Below are 13,252 nucleotides of genomic sequence, written 5' to 3' on the forward strand. Positions count from 1 at the left end.
GATGTTCAGAAATGAGATTTCCTTTTGATGGATTTTTCCTGTGACTAATATGAAATGTCCTTCTATTTTGATTGATTTTAGTTTGAAGTTGATTTTGTTAGATATTAGGATAGCTAAACCAGCTTGTTTCTTTGGTCCATTTGATTGGAAAATTTTTTACCTTTACTCTTAGGCGATGTCTGTCTTTGAGGTTGGGGTGTGTTTCTTGTATGCATCAGAAGGATAGATTCTACTTTTGTATCCAATCTTTTATTCTATGTCTTTTTATAGGTGAGTTGAGCCCCTTTATATAAAGGAATATTAATGACCAATGATTGCTAGTTTCTGTTATTTTAGTTTTTGTTGTTGGTGATGCTATTTTGTATGTTTTCCCTTTCTTTGGGATGTGCTGCTGTGAGATCATCTATTATCTGTGTTCTTGTGGTTGTGACTAACTTCCTTCTAGTACTTTCCTTCTAGTACTTTGTATAGGCCTGGGTTTGTGGGTAGGTATTGGTTAAATCCAGTTCTATCTTGGAATATTTTTTTTTTTGGTCTGGCTATGGTGATTGAATGTTTTGCTGGGCATAGTAGTCTGGGCTGGCATTCATTGTCTCTTAATGTCTGCATAACTTTTGACCAGGACATTCTGACTTTTATTGCTTCCATTGAGAAGTTAAGTGTGATTCTGTTAGGACTGTCTTTATATTTTATTTGTCCTTTTTCCTTTGCAGTTCTTAAAATTCTGTCTTTATTCTGCATGGTTAGTGTTTTGATTATTATGTGGCAAAGGGACTCTTTTTTGATACAGTCAATTTGGTGTTCTGTAAACTTCTTGTATCTTCATATCTTTCTTTAGAATGGGAAAGTTTTGTTGTATGATTTTTTAAAATATGTTTTCTGTGTTCCTGAGGTGGTCTTCTTCTCCTATCCCTACTATTCTTAGGTTTGGCCTTTTCATGGTGACTCATGTTTCCTGGATATTTTGTGTTAAGCTTTTGCGTGATTTAATGTTTTCTTTGACCAATGAGTCTCTTTCCCCTATTGTATCTTCGGCTCTTGAGGTTCTCTCTCCCATCTCTTGTATTCTGCTGTTTATGGCTTCGTTTGTGGTTCCTGATCATTTTCCCCTATTTTCCATTTTCAGAATTCCCTTCATTTGTGTTTTCTTTATTGTCTCTATTTCAGTTTTCAAGTCTTGAATCATTTCTTCCATCTGTTTTAGTGCTTTTTCTTGGTTTTCTTTAAGGGATTTGTTGATTTCTTCCACTTTCTTTTCGTTTGTTTGTTTGTTTGTTTGTCTTTTCCTCCATTTCTTTGAAGGAATTTTTCAGTTCCTCTTTAAGGGCCTCAAACATTCTCCTAAAGTTATTTTTTTAGGTCACTTTCTTCTTATTCATCTATATTGGGGTGTTCAAGTCTTGCTGTTGTAGAGCCTCTAATTTTTATTGGTATCATGTTGTTCTTTGTGGTGTTGAGTGTGTTCTTACTGTGCATACCCATCTTTTCCTCTAATTGGTGTAGTTGGGTCTGTATCTCTGATGATCAACCTTCCAGGTGCCAGTGGATCCAAGTCTCAGATGGTTATTCCTCATGGTACAGTTGGGGCCACAGTTCCAGTAACCTCTGAGGTTACTCGGAAGTCGGTTGGTGCTCCTGGAGTTTGCTCTGCAATCCCAGACGTCATTCGGGGCTGCTCCCATGGAGGTTATTTGCTTGGGCCTGCTCCCACTGAGATCCCTAGCTTGGGCCCAGTCCCTCAGAGGTCTCTGGCTCAGGCCTGCCCGCTTGATGGTTGCTCCCTCATACCTGCTCCTAAAGAGGTTGCTTGATCAGGCCTACTCCCTTGGTAGTTACTCCTTGTACCTGCTCCTGCAGAGGTCGCTTGCTCAGGCCTGCTCTGGCAGAGGTTGCTGGCTCAGGCCTGTTGCGGTGGATGTCCTGGCTTGGGCCTGCTCCGGCAGAAGTTGCTAGCTCAGGATAGCTTTCATTCTTGCTACCTAAACATGCATTTATTTTTTTATATATAGTATACACCAGATTTTATTTTTTATCAAATTTATTTCTAGAGGAATAAATTTAGTGATACAATTAAAGAATATTTTGTTGGTTAAGTGAATTAAGATATATATCTAATGAATATGAAATTACTAAAAGTTTAATATAAATAAATTCTTTTGCTATAAAATAATCACAACCTAGATAACTTCTATCAAGTACATATTATATACTAAGGACTAACTCAATGTGGTGTTTAATATTGATGGCCAACTTGACAGGGTCAGGAATCATAGTTGTCTCCAGGCACAGTCATGACAGGTGAGGTTGATAAGGTCATTTGAGGTGAGAATACCCATAAGAGAGTGGGCAGCTTCCCGTGGTCTTGAGTCCAGGAGAAAGGGAGTCAAGCATAAACATTCATCAGTCTCTGCTTCCCTGTTGTGGATGTGATGTAGCCAGCTGCTTCAGGTTCTTGCTACCTTCACTTTCCCCATGAGGAGCTGTATGCTGAAGATCAAACCTTCTTAAGTTACCTTGTCAGGTATTTTATCACAGCAATAAGGAAAGAAGCCAAGATACTTGACTATGTGCTTTAGATAAGAGCTCTTATTTACTCTTCATAATTCATTGGAGTGGATTCTTTTCTTCTCCCAACTAGGTAGTTAAACAAAGAAAGCTCTAAAACATAAATCCTAGGCTTGTGTGTTCATTTTGTATTCTTAAATTTTATTGAATGATTTTTAAAGCATTCTATTCAGCTTTTTGGAAGAATATTTTTAAAGATTGATAGAGTTCTTTGCTACATGTTTGGTGGATTGAAACAGTGAAATTATAAGCTTTTATTTGATAGGTGACTATTATTACTGATTCAATATTGTTGCTCATTATATTCTGTATGAATTTTCTACATCTTCGTGACTCAGCACTGGTAAATTGTGCGCGTCTAAGCATTTATCTATTTTCTCTAAGTTACCCAAGTTATTGACAACAGTCTCCAACTATTTTTTCCTATAGTGTCAGGTTTAATTTATTATCTTTGACTTCTGATTTTGATCTCATGGGTTTCCTTTTTGTGTACTTACTTTAACAAATACCAATCTCATTTTTAGATTTTTAGAACCAATATTAAATGCATTGATCTTTTCTATATCCTTTGTGCTCAGTCTTATTTATCTCTACACTAACCTATTAAGTCATTTCTCCCACTGGTGTTAGATGAGTGTGATCTTTGTGTAGCTGTCTGAAAGGTAGTGTTAGATTTATTTATTAAGACCCTGTTTTATTTTTACAGTCATTGCGAGCTTCCTTTCCAGATGCTAGTATCACATAAAATTGGGCATGCCATATTAATAACCTAAAAAGATTTTTACATTTTTCTTTTGTTTTTTTCTTTAACCTATTGGTGGTTCAGAAGTATGTTGCTAAATTTCCATGCACTTGGAAATATTTCAGCCCAAGCTGGAACATTTATCTCTGTACGATATTTATATATTTATATTGTTGAATCAATAATACATTGATCACATTATGTCTTAGACATAAAAAAGACACAAAGAAAAGGGCAAAAATATTAAATCTATAAGAAATACATATATATCATTGTTAGGAACAACTTGCCAAACACCATAGAAACAGAGGAATAGTAGATAACTGGGTATGGGGTATAGAATGGGGATAGGATGATTAAAGGGCACAAACTTATGAGATAACAAAATTCATTAGACCTAACTAACCTTGGGACTGTAGTGGGAACTGATATAACACACACTTGAAATTGGCTGAAGCAATAGACCTGAAGAGCTCTCACCACCAAAGAAATCAATGTTGGAAAATGATTGATGTGTTAGTGATAAACACTTCACTATGTGTATGTATTCTTCATCTTAAATATACATCATTTGTCAATCACGCCTCATTGAAGTTGGGGAAAACTAAGCATATGAAGATGGAAATGAATATTCTAGGGTATTTTTCTCTAGGGAACAAAAATATGCTTCAGTTTTCTTCTTCTCAGCTGTTTGTTGTTTCTGCCACAAATAAACCGCTCATCTGGTCACTGAACTAATTATAATTTAAAATGCTTATTTCCCCACTAAAGGAAGGGATCACTTCCTCGCTCGTCAGCCTTCTGTTGACAGCAACGCTGCGTGTGTTGAGAAGATGAGGCAGTGGCACAAGCTATGAATATTTGTGGTAAACCTGACCTATCTGATGGAGGTTGTAAGTAAATAGCAGCGAGCTTTCGAGAGGGGTGTGAGTGACTGGCGTCAACTCATTAAATCTCTAGTAGGCTAGAGTCATGTGACCCAGAGCACAAGACCACTGATCTGTAAGACTCTGCCCTGAAAAATGAGACACGCTCTGATGCTACAGATTAGATGGAGGAATTACTAAGCTGGTGTTAATTTCTGAGACCAGATGTCATGGCTTGCCTGCCAAGGAGGATGTGATGTCGCAAATCATGTTGCAAATGGAAACAGGAAATTTAAACTCAGCTTGTCTCACCATGGAAATATTCAGCGAGGACAGAAGTCCATACAAACAGACAAGCACCACTTTGGTCTCTGAATATGTAGACTGGGCCTTTATACAGGACACACTGAGTTTCTCTGTACCCACACCAGAAGCCACAAACCAAAATACATACAAGGGGATCTCAGGGAGTAGTGACACCATGAGAAGTCTGGGGATTGCAGGGGGATTAACCCTCGTCACATCTGTAGTTGATCCTTTTATTTGGTCAGAGACGACCAGATGGACAAAGTCATTCAGGGGACCACAATTAATACCAGCCATGACAGGTCATCTTTGGTGTGACCTTTTGAGAAGGGCACTTTAACGGCGAATCAATCCCACACCAGTTATGTTTTAAGGGGTTATTTATTTTGGGGGGTAAAACTTACATACACCATAAACCGTCAGGAAGGGAGCCTAGTCGCTGGAGCAGGAGCCGGGACCAAGCGCCAGAACCAAGAGGCCCGAGCCGAGCTCTGTGGCTCTTTTTAAAAGAGAAATATACCATGCCCCAGTGGGCTGGTATTTCAGTGGCTATTGGCTGACGGAGCGGAAGGCCCTCCCGCAGCACCATGGGCTCGTGCTTCAGCGACTATTGGCTGAAGCAGCGGAAGATACTCCCGCAGCAGCACTTCATCTCCTGGCATTTACTCCTTATGGCTATAACTTCCAACCAACCACGGTACAATAGCCAAATGCAAGTTCCCTAACTAGTACTCCTTAACACAGTCAAGGACAGTGAAAGGAGAGAGAAGAGATGGAAAGGGGGGAATACTAGAGCTCTTCAAAGAAGTAGATCAGGTAGGATAGATACAACCATATGATACAGGAGGTTAATGCAATTATGGAAACCAAGAAAAGGGCAAGCTGGATAAACAGGAATACATGTGTGTGAAGACATGAGAGTCGTGGACCAATAGGACAAGTTTTGGTCTCATTAAAAGCCAAGAAACCTAAAGAGGCAGAAGGCGGTGTCTCAAATCAGTTAGAGAAAGGGCAGTCACTCTTCCTCTACCTTTGGATTCCTTTTGGGACTGAATGACATCTACCCACATAGAGGAGAACCATCTGATTTGCAGAGTTCAGCAGCTGAAATGTTACTCTTTTCTGGAAATGTTTTCAGAGGCACACCCAGAAACAATGCATAATCCTAACTTCTAGCCCAGTCAAGCACAGAATTATTGATCTGAGATAGCAAGGTGAGTTACGAATGAGCTACTGGTTAGGCAAAGTCTACCAAGGACAAGACACCTTGTCAGGGATCTTACCTTTATGCTATTTCAGTGAGAACAGCAACACCACAAGCAAAGTGTTATCCCAGAAACGGATATACAAACACCAGCTGCTATGGTCATTGAGAGCTAGAGATCGGATTTGAACAGAAATTGGCCATGTAAGTCTAGTCACTTGTAGATAGAGAACAGTAGCAGAGCCCGGAATGACATTCCTTTCCTACTCTAATGACAAGTACCATGGCAAATGGAGATAGCATATGCCTACTCCAAATTAAAAGCTAAGAGTTACTCTTAAGACATGGTTCACACTTATGTAAGGTCTGTTGCATCTGAAACAAATTCTTTTTTTTAATACTTTTTTTGTATTTATTGAGCTCTACCTTTTTCTCTGCTCCCCTCCCTGCCTCTCCCCTCCACCTTTCAATCCTTTCCCAAGGTCCTCATGCTCCCAATTTACTCAGGAGATCTTGACTTTTTGTACTTTCTACTTCCCCTGTAGATTAGATCTATGTAAGTCTCTTAGTGTCCTCACTGTTGTCTAAGTTCTCCGGGATTGTGGTTTGTAGGCTGGTTTTCTTTGTTTTATGTTTAAAAACCACCAATGAGTGAGTACATGTGATAATTGTCTTTCTGGGTCTGGATTACCTCACTCAAAATAACGTTTTCTAGCTCCATCCATTTTGTTAAAAAAATTCAAGCTGTCATTAATTTTTTTCTGCTGTGTAGTACTCCATTATGTAAATGTGTCACATTTTTCTTATCCATTCTTCAGTCAAAGGGCATTTAGGTTGTTTCCAGCTTCTGGCTATGACCAACAAAGCTGCTATGAACATAGTTGAACACATGTCCTTATGGCATGATTGAGCACCCTTTGGATATATACCCAAAAGTGGTATTACTGCGTCTTGAGGAAGGTTGTTTCCTAATTTTCGGAGAAATTGCCACACTGACATCCAAAGGGGTTGTACCAGCTTGCATTGCCACCAGCAATGCAGAAGCGTTCCCTTTTAGCCCACAACCTCTCCAGCATAAGTTGTCATCAGTGTTTTTGATTTTGGCCATTCTTTCTGGTGTAAGACAGAATCTCAGAGTTGTTTTGATTTGCATTTCTCTGATGTCTAAGGATGTTGAACATTTCCTTAAGTGTCTTTCAGCCATTTTAGATTCCTCTGTTGAGAGTTTTCCATTTAGGTCTGTGCTCCATTATTTTATTGGATTATGTCATCTTTTGGTGTCCAATTTCTTGAGTTCTTTGTATATTTTGGAGATCAGACCTCTGTCTGATGTGGGGTTAGTGAAGATCTTTTCCCATTCTATAGGCTGTTGTTTTGTCTTGCTGACAGTGTCCTTTGCTTTACAGAAGCTTTTCAGTTTCAGGAGGTCCCATTTATTAATTCTTTATCTCAGGGTCTGTGCTGCTGGGGTTATATTTAGGAAGTGGTTCTCTGTGCCAATGCGTTCAAGTGTACTTCCCACTTTCTCTACTATAAGGTTCAGTGTGGCTTTATGTTGAGGTCTCTGATCCATTTGAACTTGAGTTTTGTGCATGGTGATAGATAAGGGTCTATTTTCATTCTTTTACATGTTGATATCCAGTTATGCCAGCACCACTTGTTAAATATGCTTTCTTTTTTCTATTTGATATTTTTTGCTTCTTTATCAAAGATCAGGGGTTCGAAGATGTGTGATGTCTTCTATTCAGTTCCATTGGTCCACCTCTCTGTTCTTATGCCAATACCAGGCTGGTTTCAGTGCTATAGCTCTGTAGTAGAGTTTGAAGTCAGGGACAGTGATGCCTCTAGAAGTTCTTTTATTGTACAGGATTGTTTTGGCTATCCTGGGTTTTTTGCTTTTGCATAAAAGTTGAGTATCATTCTTTCGAAGTCTTTGAAGAATTTTGCTGGGATTTTGATGGGCATTGTGTTGAATCTGTAGATTGCTTTTGGTAAGATTACCATTTTACTATGTTAATTCTGCCTACCCCAGAGCATGGGAGATCTTTCCACTTTTTGGTGTCTTTTTCAATTTATTTCTTCAGAGAACTAAAGTTCTTATCATACAAGTCTTCCACTTGTTTGGTTAGAGTTATTTTGAGATATTTTATGCTATTTGTGACTATTGTGAAGGGTGTTGATTCTCTGATTTTTTTCCCTCAGTCCTTTTATCATCTGTGTATAGGAGGGCTACTGATTTTTTTTTGAGTTAATCTTGTATCCTGCTACATTGTTAAAAGTGTTTATAAGTTGTAGAAGTTCCTTGGTAGAATTTTTGGGATCACTTATGTAAACTATCACATCAGCAAACAGTGAGAGTTTGACTTCTTTTCCAATTTGTATCCCCTTGATTTCCCTTTGGTGTCTTATTGCTCTAGCTAGGACCTTAAGAACTATACTGAATCGATATGGAGAGAGTGGACAACCTTATCTTGTTCCTGATTTCAGTGGGATCACTGGGAGTTTCTCTCCATTTAGTTTGATGTTAGCTGTTGGCTTGCTGTATATTGCCTTAATTATGTTTAGGTATATTCCTTGTATCCCTGCTCTCTCCAAGACATCTCCAAGACATGAAGAGCTGTTGTATTTTGTCAAATGCTTTTTCAGCATCTAGTGAGATGATCATGTGGGGTTTTTTTTTTCAGCTTGTTTATATGGTGGATTATGCTGACAGGTTTTTGTATGTTGAACCATCCCTGCATCTGTGGGATGAAGCCGACTTGATCATGGTGGATGATGGTTCTGATGTGTTCTTAAATTTGATTTGCTAGTATTTTATTTAGTATTTTTGCATCAATATTCATGAGTAAGACTGTTTTGTAATTCTCTTTCTTAGTAATGTCTTTCTGGTCTTTCTGTGGTTTGGGTATCAGGGTAATTGTAGCCTCATAAAAAGAGTTTGGCAATGTTCCCTCTGTTTCTATTGTGTGGAATAATTTGAGGATTATTAGTATTACTTCTTCTTTGAAAGTCTTATAAAATCTGAGCTGAAACCATCTGGTCCTGGGCTTTTTTGGTTGGGAGACTTTTAATGACTGTTTCTATTTCTTCATCAGTTATAGGTCTGTTTAATTAGATTATCTGGTCTTGATTTAATTTTGGTAAGTGCTATTTATCCAGAAAGTTGTCTATCTTTTTAAGTTTTCCAATTTTGTGCAGTACAGGTTTTCAAAATGTGACCTGATGATCCTCTGTATTTCCTCCTTGTCTGTTGTTATGACCCCCTTTTCATTTCTGATTTTGTTAATTTGGATATTCTCTCTCTGCCTGTTGGTTAGTTTGGATAAAGGTTTGTCTATTTTGTTGATTTTCTTGAAAAACCAACTTTTTGTCTCATTGATTCTTTGTATTGTTTTCTTTGTTTCTATTTTGTTGATTTCAACTCTCAATTTGATTATTTCCTGCTGTCTAGTTCTCTTAGGTGAGTTTGCTTCTTTTTGTTCTAAAGTTTTCAAATCTTCTGTTAATTCACTAGTGTGAGATTTTTCCAGCTTCTTTATGTAGGCATTTAGTGCTATGAATTTGCTTCTTAACACTGCTTTCATTGTGTCCCATAAATTTGGGTATGTTGTGTCATCATTTTCATTGTATTTTAGGAAGTCTTTAACTTCCCCTTTATTTCTTCATTTACCCATTGATGATTCAGGTGAGCACTGTTTAATTTTCATGTGTTTGTGAGTTTTCTGGAATTAGTATTGCTGTTGACTTCTAGTTTTAAACCATGGTGATCTGATAAGGTACATTGGGTTATTCCAACTTTTTTGTATTTGTTGAGGTTTGTTTTGTTACCGAGTATGTGATTACTTTTTGAGAAGGTTCCATGAGGTGCTGAGAAGAAGGTAAATTCTTTTATGTTTTGATGGAATAGTTGATAGATGTCTCTTAAGTCCAGTTGAGTGATAACATGTTAGTTCTCTTATTTCTCTTTTCATTTTTTGTCTGATTGACTTGTCCAGTGGTGAGAGGGGAGTGTTGAAGTCTCCCACTATTAGTGTATGGGGTTTAATAATTTAATAATTTAAGCTTTGGAAGTGTTTCTTTAACATACAAGGGTGCCCTTGTATTTGGGGCATAGATGTTCAGTATTGAAATTTCCTCTTGATGTATTTTTCCTGTGACTAATATGAAATGATCTTCATTGTCTCTTTTGACTGATTTTAGCTTGAAGTCTATTTTGTTAGATATTAGGATAACTAAACCAATTTGTTTCTTAGGTCCATTTGATTGGTATATTTTTTCCCAACCCTTAATTCTGAGGTGATGTCTGTCTTTGAGGTTGAGATCTGTTTCTTGTATGCAGAAGAAGGATAGATTCTGTTTCCATATCCAATCAGTTATCCTGTGCCTTTTTATAGGTGAGTTGAGTCCATTTACATTAAGGGATATTAATGACCAGTGGTTGCTATCTCCTGTTAATTTAGTTTTCATCGTTGGTGATGTTAAGTTGTGCATCTTTTTCTTCTTTGGGATTTGCTGTAATGAGATCATCAATTGTCTCTGTTTTTGTTGGTGTAGCTATCTTCTTTGTGTTGGAGTTTTCCTTCTAGTATTTTGTGTCAGGCTGGGTTTGTGGCTAGGTATTGGTGAAATCTAAATTTGTCATGGAATATCTTGTTTTGTCCTTCAATGGTGATTGACAGTTTTGCTGGGTATAGTAGTCTGGGCTGGCACATCCATGGTCTCTTAATGTCTGCATAATGCTTGACCATTACCTTCTGGCTTTCATTGTCTCCAATGAGAAGTCAGGTGTAAATTCTGATAGGTCTATCTTTATATATTACTTGGCCTTTTCCCTTTGCAGCTTCTAATATTCTTTCTTTACTCTATATGTTTAGTGTTTTGATGATTATGTGGTGAGAGGGCTGTTTTTTTATCCAGTCTATCTGGTGTTCTCTAAGCTTCTTGTATCATCATAGGCACATCTTTCTTTAGGTTGGGAAAGTTTTCTTCTATGATTTTGTTAAATAAATTTTCTGTGCCTTTGAGTTGAATTTCTTCTCCTTCTTCTACACCTATTATTCTAAATTTTGGCCATTTTATGTTGTCCCATATTTTATGGATATTTTGGGTTAAGCTTTTGTTAGATTTAATGCTTTCTTTCATTGATGAGTCTATTTCCTCTATTGTATCTTCAGCGCTTGAGATTCTCTCTTCCATTTCTTGTATTCTGCTGTTCATGCTTGCATTCATGCTTCCTGATCTTTTTCTCATGATTTCTGTTTCTATAATTCCTTTGGCTTGTGTTTTCCTTATTGTTTCTATCTCAGTTTTCAAGTCCTGGATAGTTTCTTTTATATGTTTAATTTCTTTTTCTTGGTTTTCTTTAAGTGATTTGCTGATATCTTCCAAATTTTTGTTTGTTTTTTCCTCCATTTCTTTAAGGCAATTTCTCATTTCATCTTTAAGAATTTCAAACATTCTCTCGTGGTTATTTTTTAGACCATTTTTCTTCTGGTTCATCCATATTTGGTTGTTCAGGTCTTTAGGTCTTACTGGTGTTGTGTTGTTCTTTGTTGTGTAGCATGTGATCTTACCCTTTCTACTCATCTTTTCCATTAATAAGTGTGGTTGGGACTGTCTGAGATTCTGTTGAATAATTTTCTAGGTGCCAGTAAATCTAAAGCTCAAATGGTTGTTCCTCATGATACAGTCAGTGTCACAGTTCTAGTTACCCCATTGGTTATTCCTGTTCCTGAAGATAGCTCAGTTCTCTTGTTCTTTGCTCTGCTCCCTTGGAATTTGCTGACTCAGTCTAGGCTGATGGCTTTGATCTGTTTCTTTAAATTCTGGTCTGAATCGCCTCCTGCAGAAGTCCCTGGCTTGGAGTTGGACCTATTCTGGTGGACATCAGTCTCTGGATCTGGTCACTGGCTTAGTCCTGATCTGCCAGTGTTCCAGGACTGGGTTGGCCTCCCAGGACTGGATTTGCTCCTTGCTTCTAATCCCAGTGGAGCTTGTTTCCTCAGGCCCTCTCTGTCCTAGGTGGAACATTCTCCTGTGGAATTTGTTGCCCAAGGTGGAGTTCCTTGCCTCAGGGCAACTTTCGCCTAGGTTACAGGCTTTGCCCTGTATCTGTAAATCCTTGTCTGGATTCCCTCCTACAGAAGTCCCTGGGTTGGAGTTGGACCTGGAAAGGTTTCTGGTTCTGGTCTACTGCCTCAGAGGTCCCAGACTCACGCTCCAACCCACAGGTTCCCACCTATTCCCTTTGATGTCCCAGACCAAGGCCCAAACCCATAGAGGTCCTGGCTCAGGCCTACTCTCTCTGAGGTCCCAAACTCACACCTGGTCCTGCCAAGATCTCTAGTTACTGCCTATTCCCTCAGAGGACCCAGGTTCACTCACGCCCAGCCTGGCAGAGGTCCTGGCTCAGGTCTAATTCCTGGGAGGTCCTAGACTCTCGCCCAGATCCACTGTGGTGTTGGCTTAGGTCTACTCCCTTAAAGGTCCCAGATTCACGTCTGGACCCTCAGCAGTCTCTGTCTCTGTCTCATTCACTCAGTGGTTACTCCCCTGTACCTGTTCTGGTGGAGATCATTGACACTGGATCTGGTCGCTGGCTCAGTCCTGATCCACCTGTGTCCCGGAACTGGGTTTGGTGCTGGATTCTGCTCCTAGTGGAGTTTATTCTCTCTCTGTCCTAGGTAGCTGGTTCAGTTCCACGCCAGTTACAGTGGAGATCGCAGACTCTGAGTCAGGTCATTGGCTCATTCCTGGTCTGCCAGTGTCCCAGGACTGGATTTGCTTCTGGCTTCTGCTCCTGGTGGAGCTTCTTTCCTCAGGCCCTCTCTGTCCTAGGTGTCTCATTCAGTTCCACTCCTGTTCTGGTCCTGAAAGAATTTCTTAAACTAACTATGAATTTAGTCAAGGGTTGTTTGGAGGTGCTGTGGGACAATGTTCTCATACCCTGTAAAGATTTGTCTCTTGTGCTTGTTTAATAAAGTTCTGATTGACCAGTCGCCAGTTAGGAAGTACAGGTGGGGCAACTAGAACAGGAGAATTCTGGGAAGAGGAAAGGCTCAGTCTGTAGTTGTCACCCAGACCAAGGGGAAACAAGATGAGAATGCCTCACTGAAGAAAGGTACCAAGCTACATGGCTGACACAAACAAAAATTATGGGCTAATTTAAAATGTAAGAGTTAATAAGAAGCTTGTACTAATAGGCTACCCAGTTTATAATTAATGTAGACCTCTGTGTGTTTTTTTGGGACTTAACAGCTGTGGAATCAGGCAGGACAGAAACCAGTCAACAGGGAGAGAAGAGAAAAAAGAGAGAGAAGGAGCAAAGGTAGAGTGGGGAAATAGAAGAAAGCATGAATGAAGGAGACACAGACTATGCCTTTATGTCTCTGTAGACTTCATACCCAATTTGCATAGCATAGAGGCCTAGACTAGAGTCATGGATACCACCAATTTCTCCTATGGCTGCTCATTTTTGGAGCACTACTTCTCAGTTAGATGTGCAGACTTACATGCATTTGTATGTTGTCTGTGATGCCAGGATAACTGAAAATAGCTGACTCTAGAATG

Source organism: Myodes glareolus, chromosome 5 (genome assembly GCF_982192425.1).
Source record: "Myodes glareolus chromosome 5, mMyoGla1.1, whole genome shotgun sequence".
Lineage (NCBI taxonomy): Eukaryota > Metazoa > Chordata > Mammalia > Rodentia > Cricetidae > Myodes > Myodes glareolus.